The sequence below is a fragment of the Physeter macrocephalus genome, chromosome 11, assembly GCF_002837175.3.
Source record: "Physeter macrocephalus isolate SW-GA chromosome 11, ASM283717v5, whole genome shotgun sequence".
Lineage (NCBI taxonomy): Eukaryota > Metazoa > Chordata > Mammalia > Artiodactyla > Physeteridae > Physeter > Physeter macrocephalus.
This window is the reverse complement of record NC_041224.1, coordinates 145,011,930-145,026,619: the sequence shown is the minus strand read 5'-3', so window position 1 is coordinate 145,026,619 and position 14,690 is coordinate 145,011,930. Positions and strand designations below refer to the sequence as shown.

At 39.1% G+C, this 14,690-nt stretch overlaps 1 protein-coding gene across 8 annotated transcripts in view; it reads left to right on the top strand.

The window, feature by feature from the left end:
* Window positions 1-2,628: 2,628 nt before the first annotated feature.
* WDR89 (WD repeat domain 89) overlaps window positions 2,629-14,690 on the top strand; it is a 34,366-nt gene continuing 22,304 nt past the window's right edge. For 6 of the 8 annotated variants that reach the window (XM_007117695.4, XM_007117697.4, XM_007117696.4 and 3 more), the window contains exons 1-2: window positions 2,629-2,798; window positions 14,218-14,346. The gene's annotated coding sequence lies outside the window, so the exon portion shown is untranslated. Of the gene's footprint in view, window positions 2,799-4,570; window positions 4,671-14,217; window positions 14,347-14,690 lie in introns of those variants that run through there. The other 2 variants (XM_055088520.1, XM_007117698.4) reach the window with 2 other exon arrangements.

Sequence of the window (14,690 nt, the reverse complement as noted above, 5' to 3'; positions counted from 1 at the left end):
TTTTTTTTTTTTTTACAGTACGCGGGCCTCTCATTGTTGTGGCCTCTCCCGTTGCGGAGCACAGGCTTCGGACGCGCAGGCTCAGCGGCCATGGCACGGGCCCAGCCGCTCCGCGGCATGTGGGATCTTCCCGGACGGGGGCACGAACCCGTGTCCCCTGCATCGGCAGGCGGACTCTCAACCACTGAGCCACCAGGGAAGCCCCACACCTTTCTTGATCGCATATTTCTCAATAATTTTTTTAACCATTCATATATATATAAACATATATATGGTTAGATTTCAAAGTTTATACTGTTATATCATGTTCATTATTTTTAAAAATACAGATAGAAAAAGAAAAATGTTGATATTAAAAAGTAAATATTACAAACAGGGATTGTACTATTCTCTTCCTGTATCTCAAAAGTCATCTTGCATTTATCTCACCTTGAGGTCATTCCTTAAACTATTTCCCAACAGACGGTGTACCAAGGTGATTCCTGGGTTCACATCTTATTTTTTTGGATTGTACTATTCTCTTCCTGTATCTCAAAAGTCATCTTGCATTTATCTCACCTTGAGGTCATTCCTTAAACTATTTCCCAACAGACGGTGTACCAAGGTGATTCCTGGGTTCACATCTTAAAAAGCAGTAACGGTGCCTGTTGCAATTTCTACTTTTAAATTCTTAGTTAAACAAAAAGTAACTACTAAAGTTTTTTCTCTTTAAAATGGAACACTTTGAGAGCGTCCAAAAGACTCCGAAAGAGTGAGCACTTAGGACAGTTAATACAGATCAGCCAAATGTGTCTAGGAGTCAGTCACTCAGTTGATTTATCACTCTGCTGAACCCTGCTAACGACAGTAGCAGTCTTGATACCTGCAGTTTTTAATGGTTTTTATTCTTAGTCAAACGAATTTAATTAACATCCCAAATGGACCACTGATTTAAAATAGGAGTCAAAAGGAAAATTCTTTCAAAATGTTAGTTAACGGAAAGCATTAAAACTAATAAAACTGCATTTTTGTCTCAGGGTGATTTTCGTATCCACATGTCACTTAGTACATCATATCAAATATTTAAAGGAGAAACATAGTGGTGATTACACCCAATTTGGCTATTTACTGAGAATTATAAAAAAGTTATGTTTCTCATGTTTCATTTGCAAATAAAACCTGCAACCTTCTGTCATCATCTACAAACAAGACACAAAAAATTATTAAAATAATTTGATTTTTTTAAACATAAAAGCAATTATTCCAACCATCAGTCAAAAAAGCGGTTTCTGCTTGGCTTAAATCCTCTAAAAGTGTACTTAATTTTTAGTCCAGCAACAAGCCCTTTTCTTACATATATGAAAATTTGTATTACATATTAAATAGAAAAAAATTTGTTGGAAGGAAAAATTCCATTCAAAAAGTTTTGGTATTTATACATTGATTTTTACTTTTGCTAAACACAAAGTGATGAAACATTACTAAATGTGCTCACAGAAGTGAAAGGAGTTCATGATTCAATAAAGGCAGGGAAATTCTGCCTTAAACTAACATGTTTCCAGTAAGACTGAAAATGGACGTGATAATACAATCTCGAATAATATACAATGTGCGTGCCTCCTGAAACTGGTCACGTTTGACATTTTAATTATAGCACTATTTTTCTGTCAAGACAGCAGCCAGTTCTGCTTCATGTCTTATCAACACTTGATTTATGTAAGCAGCGACAAAACAGTATAGATAGCTGTTAAATTTAGGGCACTTTTCAAATATCCTCGAATGGACACTAATATGCAAATCAAAGACCATTTTGTTGTAAAGGCAAAAAGCCAAGACTTAGTATCCGCTTAGTACGTTAATTACGAACATGTAGCAGAGAGCCAGGCACAGTAGTGGAATGTTTGAAACACTAGTATTTATCTTTATAAACATACATGAAGTCTTTCCAGTTTTCCTAAGTGTCCTTTGGCTTTAATGGTGCTGATAAGTGAAAGGATAAAAAAACACAACGGAACACATGAAAACCACAATAAATGTCAGCGGTTAGCAACGAAGAGCTCAGCGACAACCACATTTAAAGCCATAGGATCTTTGCGCCCGATACTACAAATCCCAGGGTTCCCTGGGGGTGGAGGCGGAGTTACATTCAAATTGAAAGCTTTTTCAGCCAATGACACAGCAAGCAAATGACCGTGAGAAGGCCTGATTCTTACACATTACAACGCTGAAATCATACGAGTTCTGAGCGTATGTGGGTGTTTCAGGACCCGATTCGAACTACAAAGTATTTCTCACCCGCAGTTACTATCTGGTCAACATAGCAATCCTCTACCCGAGTCTGGCTCTGTGGGAGTTCTAGCGTCTAAACGCTGAAAGGAACTCACGTCGCCCTATGTCAACGGAAGGACCCATTCATCCGAGGAAGAGGCGGAACTCGTTTTATTCTTGCCTTTTATTGGGCACGCAGCAAGGAGACCTAAGCTTTCAGCACAAACGATAAGTCGTTAAAACTTCCGCTAACGTAACGTAAAGGGAAGTGCTGTGCTGCGCTATACGGAAGCTGGGTTTACGCAGGCGCAGATATCTTGCATTCGTCCAATCCGGAGAGAGGCCACCCCCTGGCTCTTCTTCGCTCCCCCCACCCAACCTCTTTCCCTTCCCCTGGGCTATGGCCCGCCTCTCTGCTGCTGGCCAAACCTCTGCATCCTCCTTTGTGCGTTTATCCAATCAGAGAGGTGGAGTGGAGTTCCGGTCGCCAGGTCCGCTCAGAGGCTGTTCTCCGAGTTCTCTCCTGCAGCAGGTGTGGGCTCTCCGATGAGGTATATTTCCCAGACCTGCGTTGGGCAAGTTCTTGGGATTGGGCAGCTCTGTAGACGGGCAGCGGCAGTGCCGGTTGACTGTAGAAAGCCGAAGCCGCTGAGCCTGTAGCACGAGGAGCAGAGGGAAATGGGGAGGAGAAGACCACGTGTTGGGGCTTCTGGTGCAGTTGTCGGAGCCCCTGGGTCATGCCCGTGCTGTCCCTGCCCTGCGGGCCTTCCAAGGGTTAGGTTGGTGTCGCCGAAGCCGCCCCCAACACTTCTCTGGGTTATTCTTGGGTAAAAACAAAGCGCCTATTCGTCAAGTGTCCGAGGAGAGGTAGCCAGGACCTATTTTTCCCCTACCCTCATTCCCTTCCCTCGCATTCTTAAATTACCCACCTCCTGGGTTGGTTAATTTTCGGGGTCAGAAAGCAGATTTTCCTTTAGGAAGAGACGTGCTGGAGTATATAGTACGAACTCTGAGACTAGCTACTATGATAAGCATTTCACGTGTATTATCTCTTTTAATCCACACAGCAACATCTAAAGGGTTAGGTACTGTTACGGTTCTCATTTTCATGCGAAGAAACATATGTTAAGTTACTCATCCACGTGTTCTCTTCAGCTTTTCTCTGACCACTTAATTGAGTGTGACATTCGGCTTCCATGCACGTAAAATTTAAATATGGTATTGCTTGTAAAATGTTGGTCTTGTTTTCTTTCCTAACTTGAAGTTATTTTAGAAGTTAATACAACATACCTAGAATTAAGTCGATTGATGTTATCGAGGTAAAATGATCTAGTAGAAAGACATCAGAGTAGGCGCCATTTACTAACCTTTGGGCAAGTCATCTTCTCAGCCGCCGCTTCCTCCACTGCAGAATTGAAATCAATTCCAGACTTGTCTACTTCCTGGAGTCGTGAGGATCAAATGATATAATATGTATAAATTACTGATGTTAACTACATAGGACAGTTTTCTGCTTTTCAAATTCTTTCCTGTGGAAGCTAGACTATCGTTAATATGCAATATATATTATAATTAAAATATTCTATATATACACACACACACAGTGGATAACATGCAGCCTAGTACCACTTGAGTGTGAAATACCTCTTAAGCGTATGTGGCCCACTTATCTGCTTATCCAGGGTTCAGGATAGTATTCCCTGTGAATGCAGAAGTGGTACTTGTCTGGTTTGTATTCTTTCCTCAGACTGCTGTAGATAGCATAAAGCAAAAGTAGATCAGCTCATTTAACTGCTTTTCTGAGTTCTGATTACTTTTGGAGACTCTGAAGGGAGGTCCCATTTCCTTGCCTTTTTCAGCTTCTGGTAGCCTCTTATATTCCTTGGCTTGTGGCTCCTTCATTTTAAAAGCACATCATTTCATTCTCTTCTTCCGTAATCATACCACCTTCTCTTCCGTAGTCAAATCCGTCTGCTTTCGTCTTAGTGGGGGCACTTGTGTTTATACTTAGGTCCCATCTAGATAATCCAGAATAATCTCTCCATCTCAAGATCTTTAGCTTGATTACAAAATCCCTTTTGATGTGTAAGGAAACATTCATAGGTTCCAGGAATTAGAGCTTGGATGTTTTGGCGGTGCATTATTTAGCTTGCCACAAAGGGTATAAAGAAGGGTAAAACATATCCTAGCCTAGTGCAGCTTAAAGTCTAGTAGGATATGCTGTAAGAGAAAAAAAAATAATGACTTCTGGATTGCTGTGTAAAAACCCTTATAAGTTACCATAGGTTGGTACTTCAGCTTTTCCCCTGGAAAACAGAAGAGGTAAATGAATATTCCTGTGATAATGTGGATACAAAGCCTGAATTAACCCCTTAGAAGAGTGAAATTTCTTTATATTCTAATCTTCTACCTCAAAAATTCATGTGAGTATTGCATTCAATTTCATAATATTTGTGTTTGATACTATTTTGAACTATTGCCACATCATAACATTGCTGTTCTACAGAGATAGTTTATTTTGTGGCTTCTTATAATAGCCAGTTTACTATAGTCATAGGTGTGTCCCCTAGTTTAAGAAGCATGACCTCAGATGGTGGGGATTTATTATAAGGAAGCCATTTATGCAACTAAATATGCTGAGTCTCATTGCTCCTAAGGCTAGAATATGCACTAGGCTTCTTGGAGAACTGGACTGATAGTCCCTCATGATTGATATCCTCTAGTCCCCCCAGCAAGGAGATAGTAGCTCTGATGACTTCAGTTTTTTGTTGTATCTTCAGAAGAAGGTAATAATCTGTTGCTCTCATGTCTGGCTGGAATTAATAACTCTCAGGAGACAGAATCTGATGAGTTGGGTTTGTTACCATCCCACCCAGTATGGATATGTTGGAATAAGATAAAATACAAAAGAACCCAGCTTCAAGTAGGCATTCAGTATGTAAGAACTACTCTGAACAGTCTCTGTGCTTTTTGCATGGAGACGGAAGGGTAAAGGGCAAGGAGAAGCACATGTGGGACATTTCTGTGGGCCAGGCCTAGAAGTGACCTACATTGCTTTTTCTCAGGTTCTTTTGGCTAAAACTCTGTCACATAGCCACACCTAACCAGTCTAGTTGTGTGCCTACCCTAGTGATCTGCTGATGAGTTAGCAGTCTGCTACAATGGGCAATACCTGTAGCCAACTTCTTAAGACTTGTCCTCAGCCCTTAGTTTCCAGCCTTTTGTTTCTTCACCCTGTGAATTCTGTTGGCATCCAAATGCCTCTAGACAAACCTATTACACAAAGTTCTTTTTTTGCTGGCTCCATACCTTTGCCATCATCAGGTCCACAAGAAAAAGTCTCACGTCCTTTGCTCTATAAATAACAATGCAGTGCGATGCATCCATTTGTCCTTGTTCTGTTTGAGCAGGTATCCAGCCATAGTCTCTTGGACTTTTCCAGGCATGGCTCTTGTATTAGCAGTCTACAGGGTACCAGATCAAGGTCTGAGTTTGATTGTAATGGCCTATATGGGAAAAGAATCTAAAAAAGAGTGGTTGTATGTATACGTATAACAGATTCACTTTGCTGTACAGCATAAAGTAACACAACATTGTACATCAACTCTACTCCAATAAAAAATAATAATTTTTAAAAAGAAATTTTAAAAAAGCGTCTGAGTTGGAACCACTCTCGTGCATGGTAAAGTGGGCCCGAGGAAAAAATTCTGTAATATTTTTCCACAAATAACTTATTCCAAAAAAATTCTTTATCAGCTTCTTTAGTGCTTTTATTCCCTCAAAGTGGTGTCAAGCTAATGATTACAAGACTAGTTTTAGTCCGTCTTCTTTGCAAGTCCAATGTGGGTGGTCCACCACCTAACTTAGGGCTGTGAGGGTATAGTATACAGTTTATAGCTACAACATTTTTATTTTTGTGCACTTAAGGTACAGTTTATTGCGTGTTTTCTCGATAATTATATAACTGATAATCCAAACCTAAGCTATTTCACTTATTTGTTAAATGTTCCTATTTGGTTCACCAGCCTTCTCTGTTCTTGGCTGGGTAGTAATTCAGGTGAAATAGATATAGAGGAATGAACGTTTAAAAAATTTTTTAAAATAAATTTATTTGTTTATTTTTGGCTATGTTAGGTCTTTATTGCTGTACGCGGCTTTGTCTAGTTGCAGCGAGCGGGGGCTACTCTTCGTTGTGGTGCGCAGGCTTCTCATTGCGGTGGCTTCTCTTGTTGCAGAGCACAGGCTCTAGGCGCACGGGCTTCAGTAGTTGTGGCTCGCGGGCTCTAGAGCGCAGGCTCAGTAGTTGTGGCGCATGAGCTTAGTTGCTCTGCGGCATGTGGGATCTTCCCGGACGAGGGCTCGATCCCGTCCCCTGCATTGGCAGGCGGATTCCTAACCACTGCGCCACCAGGGATGTCCCGGAATGAACATTTTTAAAAGCTGTCTTTGAAACGGATAATCTCTGGGAAGCTAGCATTTAAGTGATTGAGATGAATGGTAGTTAGAAGTGATTTTTTTTTTTTTTTACTTCCTGAAAAATAGTATTATTGTAGAGTTACGTTATTTCACATTTATGCATTTAAAATTGGATTCAGTGACCGTGTGTGTGTGTGTGTGTGTGTGTGTGTGTGTGTGTGTGTGTGTGTAACTCCCTATCACTTAGCTTTAAATGCAGATTTTTCGGGCTTCCCTGGAGGCGCAGTGGTTGAGAGTCCGCCTGCCTATGCAGGGGACGCGGGCGCTGAGCCTGCGCTCCGCAACGGGAGAGGCCCCAACAGTGAGAGGCCCGCGTACCGAAAAAAAATAATAATAATAAAAATAAATGCAGATTTTTCCTGGGTTCCAAGTTCATTTTGGCTGCATTAACTTGTTCATCATTTCAGCTAGATAACTTGTACATCATACAATAATGAGATTTTTAGCAAATCTCTTACGTTTTAACGACCATAAAACTTCATTATGTTTTCTACTGTATATTTTCCAAATTTTCTTGGCTGTGAAACAACTTGAAAAGTATAAAGCTTAAAATTTTGGCAGCATGATGTAATAGAAGAAGCACTTGGAGTCAGAAGGTATATCTAGACCATGCAAAATATTTAACTTTTCTGAGCTTAAGTTTCATATTTGTAAAATAAGAATAATAGTACTTCTCCTACTTAACTCTCAGAGTTGTGAGAAACAGATGAAATAACAAATACTATAGTCCTTTGAAAAATGTAATTCTTTCAGAAACAAAATATAAGGTTATATTAAGTATCTGTTATACCTTAAAAGGGTTCAAATTTAGCATGAATTCTATTGTGAAATCCACTAGTTCATGTGATTTTTTTTTTAAGTTTTTTGCTGCTTCATAAGATGACTGGACCAAAAAATGATAGAAATCCTGTCTATCAAGTCTTTTAAATTAATATTAGTGTTAATTAATATTATTTTCCCAATTTCATTCCTTTGGTTTGCTAACAGTACAATTTCATAGGAAAATTAAAAGAAACCTCTTCTTCCAAAGACTAATAACTTTTCCTGATAGTGTAGATTAGTTTACCATATCAGTTAATATATTTCTTTTACATGTTCCTTTGTATTAGTATGTATGCTCAGGTTAAGTGATGGCTCCATTCTCTTTGTGGACATTCATCCTGATCATTAGTACTTTTTATTGGCCTAAAAATAAAAAGAAGAATTTCACCATTCCTTGAATTGCAATGGAGCTAGTGGTTAAGAGCACAGATCCTTAAACCTGACGACCTGAGTTGAATACTGGCTCCAATTATAACTACTTTGTAGGCTGTTAGGATTAAATGAGTAAATATTTGTGAAGTGCTTAAAACCGTGCCTGACAAACACTATTAAATAAATTCCTTAATGATTTTATTCAATGTCATTCATCAAGTATTAATGTGAAATAATAGCTAAAAGAGAAAAAGCTCTAGGGGATGGCTTATATTTTAAATTATATCTTGTAGCTGGTATTTTAAGTCTCTAAGCCTATAAATACTTGGAAATTTACACATCCATTCAACTAAAATTTGCACTGGATTTCACATCATTGATATTACCACTGTCTTAAAAAACTTTGTTAAGGCCTTCCACATATTTATGCTTTAAATATTTTAACTTTATGTTGCTTGGTTGTATGAAGTCATTTTGATTAGTGCAAATAAGAATTATAACAGGACTTTACATTTGAATGGCCATTTAAGAATGCTTTGTAAAATATTTTCTTTATATCATTTGAGAGGCAGTATAAGAAAGTATTTAAGAGTGTGGGCTCTGAAACCAGTTTTGAGTTCCAGTCCCTGCTATGCATTTGTGAGCAAAGTGACCTCTGGCATATCACCTACCTTTTCTAAGCTTTACTTCCTAATTATATAAAATGGGAGAAGTAAGTGTACCTACTTTGTAGGGCTGTCTGGAAGGTTAAATGAGATATAATGCATATAAGGCATTTAGAACAGTGCCTGGATTATATCAAGAGTTCAGTATGTCTTAGTTACTGTTAATGTCACTGATGCATACAAAAGTATCAGTAAACAGAACAAGTGGAAATGTGAGGCAACCAAGATTCAGATTGGATCTGTGATTTACTGAAGGTCACATGCAAAAAAAAAAAAAAAAGTAAGCCTCCTTACTTCTAGTGCAGATCTTTTCCCATAAAAACACTGCCTTCATTTCCACCTTTAACACCTTTCAGCTCACTCATATTGACTAGTTCCATCTCAGAGACACGTTCCTTCATTTTCCATTGTGTTTCCAGTTCTTGGCTGCTTGTCAGAGTATGTTTATCATGGTTCTAATTGTCAGACTAATTCCCTTTCTTCATGAATCCTTCAGCCCTGTATTACTCAGACTAAAGTTGTTAGCATGCATGACAGGCATCTATTTTCAAGAAAGGAAGAAAGAATAGATACTGAAGCTAAATTTTTCATAGTGGTTAGTTTTTGTTGTTGTTGTTTTTTAATTATTTATTTTTTGGCTGTGTTGGGTCTTCGTTGCTGTGCGCGGCTTTCTCTAGTTGCAGTGAGCAGGGGCTACTCTTCGTTGCAGTGCGCGGGCTTCTCATTGTGGTGGCTTCTCTTGTGGTGCATGGGCTCTAGGCGCGGGCTTCAGTAGTTGTGGCTTACGGGCTCTAGAGGGCAGGCTCAGTAGTCATGGCGCACGCACTTAGTTGCTCCGCGGCATGTGGGATCTTCCCGGACCAGGGCTGGAACCTGTGTCCCCTACATTGGCAGGCGGATTCTTAACCACTGCGCCACTATGATTTCATTAGCCTGTCATTAATTTGTATTTAATGTAGCACTGAATTATTTTTGCAGAGCTATTTTATTCTTTCCAAACTTTCCCTTCCCCTGTCCCCCCCACCTTGAGGTTGTAAAGTCAAATTGAAGTTATTTCTTAGGAACTAAGAAGGGAGCCTGAAAATCACACAAATACCCTGAGCCATTCTAAAAATAGGAAGAATACAATTTTATGAATCATTGGGTTATTTTTTAAAATCTTGAAAGATTATAATGTGGATGTATCTTTTTGGCATCAAATGCATGTTTATATCATATAAGCAAAGCACATAGTATTTAGTGCATTATACTGGAATTTTGAGTTAGTTTGATCCCGTAAAGTATTTTGTGAAAGAAGAGTTGCATTTTGAACATACTGGTCTGAAATTTGGGTTTGTAGATCTAGTTATTAAATTGCATTCAAACCATCAGGTGTTTGTTGAATACTTTCTGCCTATAGGGTACTGTGTAAGATGTTAAGGTGATGTTCCCAAATCCTAGCCCTTTCCTTAGCTTCCTCAGTTATGCCTTCCTGGTGCTTTCTATGATGTTAGGAGGTTGAGTGAATTTACCTCTAAACTGTGGTTATGGATGTTTTATCAATGTTGATAATATTATTACTATTTAATTTCTCCACAAAAGGGATAGCTGCTTCTAAAGCTTGGTCTGTGTGTGTGTGTGTGTGTGTGTGTGTGTGTGTGTGTGTGTTTCCTGTCTTTGACTGTCATTGTTTTACATCTATGTGTAGTTCCTTATCTTTGCCTCCTGCCTGCCTCTATTGAGTGTGTTTTGTGTGTGTTTATATTTTTATACTCCTCTCATGGGAAGTAGCATTTCGTGAGGTAAGCTGTGGAGTTAGTCTCAGGCTGGTGGAGGATTGATACTAGAGAATTGGAAAATATGGTTCCTGTCCTTAAGAAGTTTATACTTTACACTGGAGAAAGAAGCAAATATAAATATATAAAACATATAACTGGAGATAAATAACACTTTCGTATATTTGGTATATGATTGCTAAATGAATAACAGTTGATCTTTTGGCATTCAGAGGAAGTAGAAACTCACTTTAGGCTGAGTTAAGAAAGATTTTGTAGTACTGGTAGAATTTGAGCTATATCTTGAAGCATGGGTATTATCTAGATAACTCAAGAAAATGATGTAGGATTATTGGAGAGAGTAGCAACTCTTTTTGCAGTTGTATTGTGGGGAAAATATTTTGCCTAGCCTATTAAAGTATTGATGAGTCTGGGCTTGCTATAAAATATAGTGTGTGATTCACATGTTCAAACATCTGCAGTTCATGCAGAAACAACAAAAGAATTGTATGTCATACTTTATAAAAATTAAGTGTTTAGTTTTATGTACTTAAGAAATGTTTGTGAAATCTATATTTGCTTTTATTTCTGATATACTGAGTGTCAGTATTTTTTACAACATGAAGTTGGCTTCTAAGAATAAAACTCTCACATGATAGTTCTCGTGTGGGAAGTAAGAAATTTTCCTGTTCTTGACATCTTTGGCCAGGAATCAGATGTTAAGTCAAGTGTTTCCTGTCATGCTCTGTATCAGGCACAGAGGAGGTTATTGCAGTTGCAGGCGAGAGGTAGTGGAAAACAGGAGGATAGTGGCAGGACAAACTGAAGAGATGGATGTAAAGGGCGATTTTCAAGGTAGGCTTTATTAGCTAGGGGAATCTTGTCATTTGCCTCCCTTTAATCAAAGGTAATTCTGAGATTTTGAGCCTTGGCGACTGAGAAGATTGTGCAGTTAACAGAGATGAAGAATATATGTTTGAGTTACATTTTGAGTATATTTAATTTGAAGTTTTGGCAGCATGTTCAGGGGTAGAGGTCTAGGCAGACATTAGAAATATAGGATTGGAATTTTGAAGAGAGGTCAGGGTTGAGGATAAAATCTAGGAGTTCACATAGAGGTAGGAATTTATATTGCCAGGTGAAGAGGAAAAAACAACTTAAGAAAATCTCAGTTATCCTGGGTAACAGTGGAAATTTATTCTGTTTAGAGACTTTGTAATTAAGTCCTGAATGAGGTTTTTTGTCATTCTCTAATTTTTGCACCTGTTGCTCCATGGCAGTAGTCATCAGTGCCATGAGCAAAGAAGGCCAGTATTAAAAAAGAATTTGGTAACTTAAGTCTTCATGTTTAGTAAAGTTAAACTTGACAGTACATTATTTCCAGTCCTTTTTATCCTTCACATCAGATCTATACAGTAAGTGTGGAATTTTTTTTTCCTCTTAATATCCGGCTTTTGTAGCATGGTTCAAGAATTATGCCTTTTGTTGGTTATTTCTCTAATATCAGGATCTTTCACTGTGTTCAGAGGAAAGGAAATGAGTTTAGAACTTAACTAGATTCTGATCTTCCCGTGATATGGCACAAAGTGATTAAGAGAACTGGTCTGTCCTATTGAATCTTTACACGAATATAAAGCTATAAATATTTATGTTTAAGGGTTTTTACCACTGTTTTGATTTCTATTTCAATAGATCCCTTTTGGGTACTCATCTAATTTGGAGTAATAAATAGTGAATCTATACTTCAAAATGTAAAAGAAGGTATCTTTAACTATCAATTTATAAATATTTATAAACTGTTGCCTTTTGTATGAGAGGTATGTGGACATGATTATAAGCTCTCCAGTATTAGGAAGCCTCATTCTGGCTTAACCTTATTTCAGGCACTGGTCAACAGTGGAAATTAAAAGAATTATTAGTATGTTAAAGTGTTAAAGCATCTTTCTGTTTGGTGTCTTTTGGGGAGAACATTTCATACTGTGAATTCACTGTAGAAGTATCTAGTCTGCTTGTCTCCCTGCCCCCACTCCCCTCAGTGTATATATTCAGTTTGATGTCAGTTATCATGGTTAACAGCATGGGGGATATGTATATATGTATGTAAAATCTAATAGGTTATTCTGCAAGTTTATCATTTGACACTTGCATTTCTTTGAAGTTCTCTGTCCTGGCACTTCCTGGTCTTTCGGGCCAGGCATCATTCTGAGCACTTAACAGTAGTAGTTAGTTTATATCCTATAACAACCCTGTTAGGTTGGAACTGTTAACCTCTGTTTAAAGAATAGGAAGCTGAAACTCATAACTAGTGAAGCCAGAATTTTTTTTTAACATCTTTATTGGAGTATAATTGCTTTACAATGGTGTGTTAGTTTCTGCTTTATAACAAAGTGAATCGGCTATACATATACATATATCCCCATATCCCCTCCCTCTTGCGTCTCCCTCCCACCCTCCCTATCCCACCCCTCTAGGTGGTCACAAAGCACGGAGCTGATCTCCCTGTGCTATGGAGCTGGTGAAGCCAGAATTTGAACCCTGACAGTCTGGCGGTATACCCATTCTCTTAACTACTGTGCAATACCTATTTCTCTAAGCCTCAGTTTCCTCACCTAAAAAGCAGTAATAAAAAGATTATCTTTTAGGGTTATTGGTAGGGTTAAATGAAGCAATGCATGTGAAGAGACTGATACAGGAACCTAGTTATTAATGATCAGTTAATACTAGCTGTCTATTTGGCCACTTTTCTGAGGTTCTTCTGGTTCTTTTTTTTTTTCTTTGTCTCCTTTATAGTTTTTATTTTTCCTCTGCCCATTCCTTTAACTGGTGTTTCAGGGTTCCTTTTTTTTTTTTTTTCCTAATTTATATGTATGTATGTATGTGTGTATGTATGTATGGTGGAATTGGGTCTTCGTTTCTCCGCGTGTGCTTTCTCTAGTTGTGGCGAGCGGGGACTACTCTTTGCTGCGGTGCACGGGCTTCTCATTGCGGTGGCCTCTCTTGCTGTGGAGCACGGGCTCTAGGGCGTGGGCGCTTCATGAGCGGGGACTACTCTTTGCTCCGGTGCACGGGCTTCTCATTGTGGTGGCCTCTCTTGCTGTGGAGCACGGGCTCTAGGGCGCGCAGGCTTCATTAGCTGTGGCTCGCGGGCTCTAGAGCGCAGGCTCAGTAGTTGTGGCGCGAGGGCTAAGTTAGATCCCATATGCCGTGATCTTCCGGGACTAGGGCTCCAACCCGTGTGCCCTGCATCGGCAGGCGGATTCTTAACCACTGCGCCACCAGGGAAGCCCTCAGGATTCCATTCTTGACCTGTTGTTTTATATCATTCTGTATAATTCCCCTTCAGGAGTTTCATCCAGTTCCCTAGTTTTTACTGCCTATTTCCTATAGTCTGATGACCCAGTTTTATACTTTCCTCCTGAGCTGTAAACTGATGTATCCAAGTGTCTATTTTACATCCTCCCTTGGCTACCCCCATGTGTCCCTCCAGCCTGATGTGGATAAAACTGTAAAAGGATTTTAATCTAAAATGGAATTGAAGGATATGGAATGGAGAATCTCACACTTGTGCTCTCAGAACAATGAAACTTAAAGACTGAGAGACTGATTTCCCATAAATGCCTGATTTACAAAAGAGTGAAACTTAACCTCTGACCAATGAATCTCTCCCCATCTTTGAGCCAGTGAACTCTCTGCATGGCCCCTAATTGGACCCTCCCCTTTTGCACTCCTTGCCCATAAATGCAACGCAGCCTAAACCTTCAGTGGACTCACCTGTAGCTTACTGCAGTATGCATGTCCCAAACTGCAATATCTCTGCTACTCCAGGATAAACTCGATTTTCGGTAACTCGAGATTGCCTCAGCTTACATCTTTTCTTTTAGGTTGACATTACATGGTGTCATAAGTGATCTGAAGGCGCCAACCACTTGAACTTCCGGGATCAAGTGAGGTTCCTGCACTTGAGTCCTTTGCACTGTTTGCTTCTGTGAGTTGCTGTAACTTTCAGTTTGGTAAGTCTCCTCTCAGATCTCAAGCTACCTCCTTTTGGTTGAGCTGTCTTAATTTATTCAAAATCTAGATAGAGACAGATTGTCTTTCTGGTAAGTACTCTTTTGTTTCTGATAATTTTATCTAGTCATCTGAATGTACTAAAGGTGGCCTCCCCGTTGGGGAATCCTAGCCAGTTTTATGTTAAAAAAAATTATGGTCCTTCCGCATGTGCATATTTGACTAAATAGACCAGTCTTACAAAGGATAACATAGAACTCCAATTGTCATTTTGTGGAAACTTTGATCTCCCCAAACTTGTTTTCTTTGAACTAAGTTAGAAGACCATGGCTACAATATTAAGCAA